Genomic DNA, 13,726 nt, shown 5'->3' on the forward strand with positions numbered 1-13,726 from the left:
ATGTAGCAATTATCAATCTCAAATTAGTTTCAAACTTTCTTTATATCTTATTATAATGATGAAATGCTCCTATGTGTGTGTATTTGCAACCTTACCAATATTCTAAGAAATGTGATTTTTCCTATTATTAGTCATAATTTCAATATGCCACATTTTCCATTTTTACATGTCAGGTAGGTGACAGTTTCCTTCACTCATGACTCTTCCTTTACAATTCCTTTATCTCATATAGTGAATTATTCATAAATATGAAAATCTGATCAATAAAATTTAGTGCTAAAGTATGGTAAGAGGCAGTATTTTTCAATGTTCAAACTAGTAATAAAATGATTATTTCATAACCACCTAAAATGTAACCAAAAGTAGATTTCTTTCCCCAAACTTATAGGAAAAAAAATACATTGGCAGAAGAGTGTTAGTCTTACCAAAAAAACCTGTTTACATTTCCTTGTTCCTGTGTTTAAATGAGGTCCCTTAATTACTCTTGACAGTGGACATTTAGCCAACCTATTTGCTACTTTTGAGCCAAGGCAACTATATGAGTTAAGGACAAATGGGGCTAGGCAGGGCTAGGTAGGGGGCCATGGAAGTAGGCTCACAAAAATCCCCAAAATGCTGAGGTATAAGGAAACCAGAGATAAAGGAACAAGCCAGACCACCCTGCCCTAGATGTGGGTGAGGAAGGTATCTTTTTATGACAGTCATCTGTGACCAACAAAGAATAACCAGACCCCAAAGAAGAAGTAAGGCATCAAAGACATTATCACTAGTCCTTACTCAGTGGTGATATCAGTAGACAATGTTAAAAGATTTAAGTTCCCTGGTTGGCTTCCAGTAAAAGACCAACCCTACAAGCCCGCAGTGGCAACCCAGTAGGGACATCTCTCACTTCTGAGAACTTTCTCTGTGTTTACTAAACTTTTATTCCTTTACTCACTCTCCTTTGTCTGCAAGATTCATTCTTTGACTCTGTGAGATAAGAGCCAAGCTCTCCCGTATCATAGATAGTTTGATTGTTTATAAATATTTTTTCCAAATTCTCTCATCTGAGTAGTTAATAGATGATAGAATTAGAACATCCAAACAGCCCAAATTTTAAAGAGTATCATGCTATAAAGGAGAGTCACTCGGGGATCCCTGGGTGGCGCAGCGGTTTGGCGCCTGCCTTTGGCCCAGGGCGCAATCCTGGAGACCCGGGATCAAATCCCACATTGGGCTCCCGGTGCATGGAGCCTGCTTTTCCCTCTGCCTGTGTCTCTGCCTCTCTCTCTCTCTCTCTCTCTCTGTGACTATCATAAATAAAAATTAAAAAAAAAAAGGAGAGTCACTCAACTCTCATCTATCTCCCTACTTATCTATAACATTACATATTTTTTCTCAAATCATCAAAGTATGAAATACATACACACAAAGTTGTTCTTGGCTTAAGCACTAAGCTTAAGGGTTTATTTATTATTGCATTAACCCAGCCTATTCTGACTAATAATACTGACTTAAAAAAGGAAAGGACAAAAAGCCATTCACGGGCCCTTATTTTAAGGAATGAAAACACTGTAAATAAAATCTTTCCTTTTGTTCTAGCTATTTCTACTTGGTTGGTTAATAGAAAATATTTTCCATAAATAGTTACAGATTTCATTTGTATTCAGATATTTTTCTTTTTGTTGACGTTCATTTTTGGTAGTGAAGCCATCTTTTCCCAAAGCAGGTTCCACAAAGCATTAGGTCTATAGTATATGAAAAAAGAAATTTATAAGGCGAGAAATATCCTACAGAATTAGCTAATTTAATTTATAAGGCATCTGTTAAGTTACAATTTTTATTTTCATAAATAAAGCTCAATTTTTAAAAAAAGAGTAATTTCTAAAATGACAGATCTCAGTTAACCCTGATACCAACTGAAATATTTTTCCTCCAGCTTTTCACCTGACATGCCATGCATTCGCAAAGATGTGAATATAAGCTCTTCCTCTCTCTGAGTTCAATCCATCTTAAAATTTTCCTACAATAAGAAGCACTGGTAAGCAATATGTACTTTACTAAAATTTGATAAAGTTGAAGAAGAGTGTATGTATCTCAGGCATCACATAGCAAAAATATTCTTTCCTCAAGAAACTTTTTCATCCATGATGCTATTGGTTTTCTATCTTTTCTTTTCTTGCATTTTTTGGATCTCCTCTGCCCTCCTTCAAACAGTCCTCAGCTTTTCATCCTTTCTTACTCAATGGATCAAATTTATCCTTTTTGTTGTACAGAGAATTTCAACAAATTTCTCTAAAGTCTGGGTTCCAGCAGTATATACTGAGTGTAGGCCAAGTACTGAACAAATTGCTGCTTTTTTTTAAATGAGTGGCTCCCCACTCTAAAGAATGCTGATAAATATAATATCCTCAATCTTGTTATTCTTAGATGGCCTGAACTCACCAACCAGTTTATTAGATTCTTTCACAACCTTAAATGTCAGTCTAAATGTTGCTTCTTTTTAAAAAACACCTCTGAACCTTTACACCTTTCTCTGTCCATAAAGTTTCACTGTGCATCTCTCTAAATAGCAATTATTCTGCAGAGTGGCAAATATTTTTCTACTCCATTGGAAACTGAAAAGCCATCAAGTCAGTTAAGGGAATTTTCATCCTGTGAGATCATAAGAGAGGAAGGGAAAAAAAGTGGCTGCATTCAAAATTAAAGGAGGATCAAGCATATATCTATCTCTCTATATATACACATTTGTTTCTGTTATTGTTTTTTAGTGTTATTATTTTTGCCCTGTTCTTATTTTTGTCTTCCACTCTTTTTCTGTGTTTTGTGGTTTTAACTGGACAGTTACAGTTACATTTTTCTCCTTTTTTTATAGCATATCAATACTTGATTTGTTTGTTTTTAACATTTTTTCTCCTAGTTGCCCTGTAGTTTGCAATATACATTTACAACTAATCCATGACCACTTTCAAACAACGGTATGTCATTTAACAGATACTGTGAGTACTTTATAATAACACCACAATCCTAGTCCCCTCCTGTTTTCTCTTCTCTTGTGTCTTTCAATTTACTTGTATATGGGCATCCACAAGCATGTATATATTCATTATATATATATATATATGTATATATATATATATACATATATATATATAAGCATGTATAATCAAATTCATTGTTGGTATCATTTTGAACAAATTGTTCTCGGTTAGATCAATTAACAATAGGAACTGTTTAAATTTTGCCTTCCCTTACTTCGTTAATGCTCTCTCTTTATGTGGGAATTAGTTTCCAATGTGTATCATTTCTATTCACTCTAAAGAAACTCTCAAAGTTTTGTGCACATCTACTGGCAATTAATTCCCTCAATTTTATTTGTCTAAAATAGCCTTTATTTCTCCTTCACTTTTGAAGCATAATTTTGTAGGGTAAAAAATTCTATGTTGATGTTATTTTTCTCTCAATGTTTTAAATATGTAGTTCACTTTTTTCTTGCTTGTATAGTTTCTTAGAAGTGATTAGGATGCAATTCTAAGTGCTGTTTTTCTATCGGTAAAGTGTTTTTCCTCAACTTCTGGTTTCTTTCAGGAGTTTATCTTTTGCTTTATTTTCCGGGTAGTTTGAAAATTATGTGCCCAGGTGTCATTTTTAGCATTTATCCTACTAGTGTTCTCTGATTCAGAAAAGAAACAAACAACAATGAGCCACCACTTGAGTGAACTTCAAGGAAAACACTAACTTTCGGGGAAGGCCAAATTCACAACAGAGCAAAATGTTGAGAAGAATGTTCAAAGAAGACATTGAGGATCTGGGCAACTTCCAATTATAAGGGAACACTGAAGAGTCTTCAAGAGTGTGGGGGAGTAATAGGGAAGAGAAACTGATAGAAACCCGAAAAACGTATAAAACTTAGAGTCTTGGAGTTAAGATTGACCTGTGATTCCTATTGTCACTGATATGGAAGAAATTTAATTCCCAATCATCCTGGTGGGCTTGTTGCATAGAATTATGGAGAAACAGGGTGAAAGGATGGAGAGAAGAATGGGTATCTAAGATTTCTCTTAATCTCTGTTTAAAGAAACATGTGGGCTGGGGAAGGTAGGTTCTTATTTCAATCACATTGTTACTTTTTTGATCTGTGATGCTGATGCTCAGTGTCCTAGTTGGGATATGTATGTCTAGCAAGGATGAAGGGGGTTATTCTACTCTGTTAGGAAGGGGCAAGTTGCACATATGTCATAGGTCTTCTCTTAACTCCTATTGATGGAATTGAGCACCTTCAGGAAATAGGATGTTTTTCTGATGTTGAACTTTTTATCCCCTAATAAAAGGAAAAGAAACCATAAGAAAATTTGGCTTCAGTCGTTTGTGTGAATGTCTTTCTTATACTCTTGTAAGTAGGTAGACATCCTGGAAACTATGATCTTACTCTAAGGATGTTGGCTCTGTTTGGGAATATCAAAAATGAATTGTGAATGTGTTGACTTTTTTTTTATTGCATGAATAGAGGGAAAAGTTAATTGGGTAATGGAAAAAATTATAGTTTTACTAAAATAACCAATTAATTGTTTTGAATTGAAATAAATGGAAAGAAAAAAAGTACTTTTTCTATTCAACATTTTCATTCATAGGACAAGCAAGATTTTTTTTAAGGCTTGAAATTCAATGTGAGTATAAGAAAAATTTATGCTTTATGCATATCTTTCCCAAAACTGACATTAAAATAAGCTCTACACCTACTGTTATTACAATAGGGCAGAAATGAAGTTTATCAGAAGTATTAGTGCCAAGGCTAGGCAAAGGAATATGAAAGAGTTGCAGAGATATTTTTTTTTTGAGTTGCAGAGATATTTGTAAAAGGTATATTGAAGCAGTGCTGGTGAAGAATTTTACTGTTGGCTGAGATGAGCAAAGAATAATGTATAAGGTGACACTAATTCACTGTATTATATTCAGAAGGTGAATGATGTGGTTTAAAGAATTTTATCTCAGTTTAATTCAATAGTTCAGAATCACTCAGCATTAAATTAGACTCCTGTTAAGACTATATATCAGGGTCTAAGTATTACAATTTTAACTTTGTTTTGATCTTCTCCAAACTTTCTCTCTTACTTCCTATGCTTTCTTGTTTTATCATTCCTGACATTAGTCTTCACATATATGTTTCGTTTTATCTGTATCTTACACTTCCACAATGTAGGGCTTCTAAAATACCTCACTATCATTCTTATCAATTAAATTTCTAACTTAAATTTACAAAAAAAATTAGTCATCTAAATTTAACTTACAACTACTCTTCTCATTTTCAGCTTGTCTGGGAACTATGATAGATTAAATTATAGAAGAGTATGACTTTCACCCCTGTGAACTTTCATAAAACTTGATAAAAATCAAGACAGTAATCCTGCCTGATGATACGGAATTAAAAAAACAAATATTTCTTTATTCATTATGAAATATGAAAAGTACTACCGACTCTTTCTCATGTGTTTCTCAAATATTTTTCTGGTCATATTTTTCATACATTAAAAGAAGCAGCAATAGTACCATCTCCCTGACACATGAGATATAATTAAAATGCAATAAATACAAAGCTAAAAGATTTATATTTTAATTTTCTTTTTTTAATACTTTATTTTTTTTAATTTTTATTTATTTATGGTAGTCACAGAGAGAGAGAGAGAGAGAGAGGCAGAGACACAGGCAGAGGGAGAAGCAGGCTCCATGCACCGGGAGCTCGATGTGGGATTTGATCCCGGGTCTCCAGGATCGCACCCTGGGCCAAAGACAGGCGCTAAACCGCTGCGCCACCCAGGGATCCCTATTTTAATTTTCATTTTAAGTTTAACACATTTAGTAATAAAAACAATGACAGAAAAATATATGCACATAGAGATATAGTTATATATGTGTACATAGAGCTATAATATGCATACCAGATATTATAACATGAAAAATACTTTCATGAAATATTACAATGGCCAGACAAAAAGAACTTCAGTCATTTTCTTTTTATGAAGTCACTAAACACAATAATTATCTAAGATATTCAAAATTTGAGGTAATTCTAATATTAATAAAACTTCATTGCAGTTTTGAATAAAGTTTTTGTTAAAATAAGCCAACAAAAATATTTTAAAGAGTTCCAAAATTACAGACTTGGAAACAGAATCAGGCTAGGTCCTGACATCCAGTGATAAAATAAAAATTAAGTGTTACACTCCTAAGTATAATAAAGTGATGTGTTTCAATTGCTCTCATGTGAATTCCCTACTGTCATGTAAAATTCCACCTCAGCATAGTTATTCAAATTGTAATGTTTACTGTATACAAAGATTATGTGCCTTCTATCAATGTCTTTAAAAATGAATAAAGAAAGAAAGAAAGATTAACAGGAACACAGAATGAAAACCATGCCATGTAAAGACTACTGTTGTTGTGGTAACAGAAACAGACACTGTATTGCTTAGCCTTGTTGTCAGTATAATCCATTCCAATGTGATGTGTGAAAGAGTCTCATAAAGGAGGAGAATGCACAGATTATATTGTGGTATCTTTACTAAGCAGTTTTTCAAAGAATAAACCCTTCATATGCATAACAATCTTTATCTGCTCTTGCAGGTTTGTAGTTTTTTGTATTTATCAATAGGTTTTCAAAAATACATGCACATTTATTGTTGACATTATACTATTTTATTCTTTCTAATACATATCACAGTAATTACGTGACACAGGGAAGCACAACAACATTTTATCTAGCTATTTTATCTAATTGTTATATCATCCATAATTGATTTTGTATTACATCTTGATATAGCAATCATTGATTTGAAATTTAGGAAGTATTATGAAATCTATTACTATCAAGAGAGTACAAGTAGTAGAAAACAACTTAATTAACAAAAATAAATTCATTTTTAGAGTGATACCAAAAGCAAAGACAACAAAACCGAAAATAAACAAGTGAAACTACACCAAACTAAAAATCCGCACAACAAAAGAAACCATCAAAAACAAGAAATAGTAACCTATGGAGTGGAAGAAAATATTTACTAATGACATATGTGATATGTGGTTACTATCTTAAGGAGAGAAAGAGCTCATATAACTCAATGACAACAACAACAACAATGATTCAAAAATGGTCAGAGGAATTGAATAAACATTTTTTCCAAAGAAGGGTCATAGACAATTAAGAAGTACAGGAAAAGTGCTCAATACCACTTAATTATCAGAGAGCTGCAAAACAAAACCACAATGAGATGTGATCTCGTACTATTAGAATGACCTACATCAAAAATATAAGACATAATGTATTGACAAGGATAAATGAAATGGAACCCGTATGCACTGTTGGTGGGAATGTGAACTGGTGCAGCCAGTATGGAAAACAGTATGGAGGTTCCTCAAAAAGTTAAAATTGGACTACCATATGACACAGCAATTCCATTTCTTGGTATATATCCAAAGGACACAAAGTCACTATGTCAAGGAGATATCTACAGCACTATGTATCCTGTAGCATTATTTAAATAACCAAGACATGGAAACAATCTAAGTGCCCATCAGTGAATAAATGGATAAAGAAAATGTAATATATCATGATAACATGGATGAACTTGAAAGCCATTATAATACATGAAATAAGTCAGGTTGTTGAGAAAGGACACTTATATGTGATTTAACTTATATGTGGAATCTCAAAAAAAAATCTTTCATAGAAATGTAAAGCAAATTGTTGGTTCCCAAAGTCAAGGGTGCTTGGAGGGAATGGGTAAAGGCGATCAGAAGATATAAACTGCTACTAATAAGATAAATGAATTCTGGCGATATAATGTACAACATCGTGACTAGGTTACTAATACTGTAATGCATATCGGAAAGTTGCTAAGAGAGTAGATCTTAAAAGTTTTTAGCTTCATTTGTATTGAAACTCTACTGTTTGGTATGTACACATCTCAATCATTATATCTTCCTGATTGGTCCTTTTATCCTCACTTTGTCTCTAGTAATTTTCTTTACTATCATCTGTATGTTTTCCTTTTGTTTTGTTTTTATTTATTTTCTTAACTTATCTCCCACCCCCACCTCCCTTCTGATAACATCAGTTTGCTTTCTATAGTTAAGAGCCTGTTTCTTGGTTTGCCTTTTTTTTTTTTTACTTTCCATGTACCTATGTCATTTAATTTGACTTTGATATGAATTTCTTATAAAGAATGAATCTTGCTGGGATTTGGATAGGAAGTACCCTAAACCTCTTCAATTTGGGCAAAGCAGACAACTTTACTATGTTGAAACTTTCATACCATGAGCAAGACATGTCTCTGATTCTTCAATTACTTAGACATGCCTTGATTTCTTTTATGATTATTTAAAAATTTATCTGAAATTTGGTAAGGAAGTAAATCTTAAAAGTTATTGTCACAAGAAAAAAAAACTGTAACTACATATACTAATAACTGTAGTTATTGTCACTACAAAAAAAAAACATGTAACTACATCATATGGTGATGAATGTTATTTACTCACTGTGGTGAGCATTTCACAATATAAACATATCATTATGTTGTACACTGGAAGCTCATACAATGTTATGTAGATTATCTCAATAATTTAAAAATGATTATTAAAAATTATAGACTTTTAGGGATTTAAGCAGAGATGATCATGTCACCTGTAAAAGGAGACACTTTTAATGATTTCCCTTCTGGTCTGTATGCTTTTATTTCCTTTCCTTGTCCTATTGTATTAACTAGAACTTCTAGTTCTCTATTGCTTAATGATGATGACAGTAAATGTCTTTGCCTCATTACAGATCTTAGAGAGAAAGCATTGTTAGTTCAACTTTAAGAACAATGTTAGTGGAAGACCTTTTGTAGAACTTATTTATGAAATTTTCAAAATGGTCCCTTATTCCTCTTTTTCTGACAGTTTTTATAATGAATGTGTGTTGAATTTTGTCAATTTCTCTGTTTCAGTTAATATGAACGTGGACTTTATCTTCTTTAATCTCTTACTGTCATGGATCATTTTGAATGAATTCAAATTCAATTTGGGCATTCTGCAAAAGTTATTATATATTGCTAAATATTTTTTGGTAATATTTTGTTACAAATTTTGCTTCTATATACATGACAGACGCTAGTCTTTTTTCTCTGTATCTATTTCCTTTTTTCTTTTCTTTTCTTTTCTTTTTGGGCAGTCCTCTTATTGCTTTGGTATCAGCAAAATTCTAATTTAACCAAAAAAGAAACAAAAATTGGGAGAATTTCTTCCTCTTCTGTTTCCTATAAGAAACTGTGTAGAATCCACTCTTTAGATATTGTGGAGAATTATCCAAGAAAATCATTTGAACATAGAGTTTTCTTTTTCAGTTGTTTTTAAAGAAATTCAATTTCCTGAATAGTTATAGGATGATTCAAATTATCGGACTTATACTTAATTGTAGTAGCTTGTGATTTTCAAGGGATATATATGTGCAGGGTTTTTTTTTACAGTATTCTCTTAACCCTTTTAATAAATCTTCAGGGTCTATAGTGATGTTCCTGTTCAAATATAATTTGTGTTTTATCTCTTATTTGTCAAGAAATTTATCTGATACGTTGATCTTTACAATGGGTCAGGTCTTTATATCATGGACTTTATTGCTTTTTCTCTTTAAAATTTCATTTATTTCTACTTATATCTTTATAACCTTCCTTCTGTTTGCTTTGACTTCACTTTGCTTCATTTCATGATGCATGTTATAGAGTGTTTATCCTCCTGATCCCCAAATTCATGTGACTGTATTTGGAGATGAGAAATTGAAGAAGGTTACATGAGGTCAAAAAGGTGAGGCCTTGATCCAATAGAATCCATGTCCTTAGATGAAGAGACATCAGAGAATTTGTTCTCTGTCTCCACCATGTGAGGACACAGTGAAAAGGCAACCATCTACGTCAAAGGAGAGAGTTCTTTCCAGACATTATCCTGTTGGCACCTTGATCTTGGGCATCCAGTCTCAAGAACTGTGAGAAAAGAAATTTCAGTTGCTTAAGCCACCCAGCCTATATAGTCTTCTGTTTGGTAGCCCGAGGTGACTGATACAAGATGGACGCTTAGAATGTTTATCTGTGACATTTCTACTGTTCTTATATATGCAATTTTTTGCTACAAATGTTCCCGTATATTTTAATACGTTATGGTTTCTTGGATTCCTTTTCATTCACTTCAACACGTGTGTGTGTATGTGTGTGTGTGTGTGTGTGTGTGTGTGTTTGCTTGAGAGCTCCTCTTTGACCCATAGATTATTTAGAAGTGTGCTGTTTTGTTTCCTAGTGTCTGGGGAATTTTCTCATTGTCTTTCTGTTTTATGTCATTGAGGTCAGAGAACATGCTTTTAAAAAAATTAAATTCTTTTAAATTTGTTGAGATTTTTTCTTAAGGACTAGATTCTGGTCTATCTTGGTATGTGTTTCACGAGCACTTGAAGAGACTATGAATTCTGTGGGTGTTTGGTAGACTTTTCTATAAATGTCAATTAGGAACCTGATAATATCATTTCAGCCTAGGGAATACAAAATTTTAGGCTTTCCACTGGGCCTGTCCTGGCAGGGATGTGGGTGGGTGGCAACAATTTTTGGGGGTGTTGGTTTGGAAAACACAGTTTTTGTCTACAAGTTTTCTGTAATGTTAGGCTACTCTTTCCTGATCCTTTGGCTAGAGAGAAAAGACTTTTGTTGGGACATTTCTTTTGTCTGCTCCTTGGTATTTCTAGTTCTAGTTTCTTCAGTTCTAAATATGCATGTGATATATGAGGTTAAACAAATAAATAAAGACAGGAGTTTCACTACAATGAAGTTCCTTGTATCCCCAGATCCCTACCTGATTTGTCTTCTTTCCCTCAACTTTCAGAGTCATCTTCTAATTGTTTTAAATATAATTTGATGGATTTTTAGTTGCATTAAAATGAAAGAAGAAGAAAAATATGTCTATTGCATGTTCCTGGAAGTATAAATCCTATAAAACCCATTTAAGCTTAAAAATCCCAAAGTTATTTTTACTTGTGTTGCTATTAAGCTCTATTTTCTTCATTGTGTATTTGCACAGAGAAATTTTGAACCATAACTGAGCCAAAATCAAGAGTTGGATGCTTAACTGACTGAGCTACCTTAGGTGCCCAAAAGGTAAAAATTTTACATACAATTTTTACCAGATATCTTTGTTGCGCTTTCCTGCAAGTGTCATCTACAAATTTTATATTTTACATAGATTTATTAAAATTATTGATACAATCTTGAACAGATATAAGATAAAACTCCAAATAGTCATAATATACTGCATTTCATCATTTGTTTATGTATGCATACAATTGGTAATTGTTTTTGAAATGTTTCCTAATGATCACTTATTGTATAAACTAATGACCCTAAAAATCTAAAAATCTAACCAAAACACAAGAACAAAAAAGTTTCTAACCCCCAAAATTTATATCTTGAGTGAATGAGGAAAAGAGGTGCTTACACATATACTCCTCACACACGTTTTAGGAAATACACGTGAATACTATTAAAATAAACCATATACAACTTATAAACCATGGTGATCATATAGGAAAAAAAGAGGATTCCCAAGACATAGAAAAGGCATTACACATAGTTTGCTGGCTGATAAACAGAGACTAGGTCCTATAGTCTCATGATAAACTCCTATGTGCACATGTATGAAAGAAGCTTCCGATTTCTGAGAACTTCAATATTAGTGGTAATATTAAAAGTACTATTAGTGCAAGCAAGATGAAATAGTATACTGAATACTGCTGGCATGACTTTTTTCTGAAATTGACTGCAAACTTACACTTAAGGTGAATATTATTATGATTTTCTTTAGGTTTAGTGAGTGGAAATAATACTTTACATGATTACCTAATTCAGACTTCACTGAACTGATTCAAACCCTGAGTTGTCTTATTCCAAAACACAAGTTCTTAATGGCATGTCATGTTGTGTCTTCCATATACAGCAATTTATATGGAATCAACAAAATACAATATATATATATATATGTCATCTCTCTTGTTAGGGAAAGATTAGTGTGGTAGTACACAGGCTTTTCTAAAAGAGGGGGTATTTTGCATATATTTAACCACTATTCCTCCCTCAATATCATTTCTCCAGATTGAGATTATTTTTTAAAAGGTCACAGAAGTTAAACACAAGATTATATTCCCCAGTAAATGATTGCTTGAAAACTATTATAAGGTATTCATTGAGCAATGTATTCGGAGATTAATAATCTTCCACGAAAGCTGAACAGTCTAAAAATAAAAGCATCTGGAACTGAAGAACATCCAATGTATATGAGGAGAGAAGCCTTAAGAGTGTCTCCAGGCAAGCCAGTCAAAATTAACCTCAGATAATGGTTTTGAATTTACTTTGCTGCACAGTTGACTTAAGAATGAGCTCTCACAAAGTTCCGTTTTATAGAGCTTGGCTGAATTCATTTTACCTTGAGCAATTTTGAAGGCAGGTATAAACTGATGCCTGCTTGAGCCACATAAAGATCTTAGTAAAGTCCATGAGGAATTTCAAAGGAAAAAAAAGAATGATCAAGAATGTCAAATACCCACAGAAGAGTTTAATTAAGATAAGGCCTAAAGAGTGCTCAACGTACTTAGTAGTAAATGTCATTGATAACCTTAGCGAGAAAAGTTTCACTGGGAAGTTGAGTACAGGGGTCTGATTTAAGTGGGTAAATCACTTAGTGATTCACTTACCCATTTAGTGAATGGGTAATAAAAAGGTAGTTTGGGAGCAAAGGTTTCCTTTTTAAAGCTTGCTATAAAGAGTTGTGGAATCATGGCAGAATTTTTTTTTTAAGGTCTTAAAAACTTAAACAAATTTATATGCTCAGGGAGAGAAAATGATTGTAAAGGAAAAGATACACAGTGAACTAGAAATGTGATGTACTTACTTTGCTAGAAAGACATAAAGGGTCAGTCTCTACCATATAGAGATAGGATTTTACTTTGCATAGGCAGAAATTGATCTCTTTGGAGAAGGCAAAATGAAGAAACAGGGATGGATACACAGTAAGATAAACTGGTGGATGAGCCTAAAGACTTCCCTCATAGGAAGCAAGGTTGTCATCTGGTTTTGAGAAGGAAAGAAGGTGAGGTTAAAAGCATTAGAAAATATATTTTTAAAATTTTATGTTGGTATTAAAAAAAAACTTACTATGGATTTTGTTAGTATTACTCCCTTGACTTTTTTTAAAAGAATCTTTGCAATTGAGAATATGATAATCAGAGTGGTAAAACCCATCAGATCCTTTATTCCACAATAACCACTAGTATAGTAAAGGCTAATGGTTAAAAATCTATGATTTCTTTGGAGCTTTAGTTTTTTTTTAAAGATTTTATTTATTTATTCATGAGAGACACTGAGAGAGAGAGGCAGAGACATAGGCAGAGGGAGAAGCAGGCTACCTGCAGGGATCCCAGACCCCGGGGATCACAAAATGAGCCAAAAGGCAGATGCTCAACTGCTGAGCCACCCAGCTGTCCCTGAAGCTTAATAGAGAGTTGTGCTTTCTGGACCCTATAATGGTTCAAGATGAACAGTTCAACAGTGTTCACCCAAATCTATGCATCCATAAATTGGTCACATATACAATAATGAAATGGTATTCTATTTGTACACTTTTCCTTGCCTATAATAACTTCAGAAACTCTATTACAAAGAGCAATGTAAAAGAAAACAAGATTTTC

The 13,726-nt window shown here is 33.0% G+C and overlaps 1 long non-coding RNA gene across 1 annotated transcript in view; it reads right to left on the reverse strand.

Moving 5' to 3' along the window:
- Nucleotides 1–1,424: 1,424 nt before the first annotated feature.
- LOC119878358 overlaps nucleotides 1,425–13,726 on the reverse strand; it is a 67,144-nt gene continuing 54,842 nt past the window's right edge. Inside the window, exon 3 of the long non-coding RNA XR_005386806.1 lies at nucleotides 1,425–1,727. This is a non-coding gene — a long non-coding RNA (uncharacterized LOC119878358). The remainder of the gene's footprint in view (nucleotides 1,728–13,726) is intronic.

The sequence above is a fragment of the Canis lupus genome, unplaced genomic scaffold, assembly GCF_011100685.1.
Source record: "Canis lupus familiaris isolate Mischka breed German Shepherd unplaced genomic scaffold, alternate assembly UU_Cfam_GSD_1.0 chrUn_S1541H1729, whole genome shotgun sequence".
Taxonomy (NCBI): domain Eukaryota; kingdom Metazoa; phylum Chordata; class Mammalia; order Carnivora; family Canidae; genus Canis; species Canis lupus.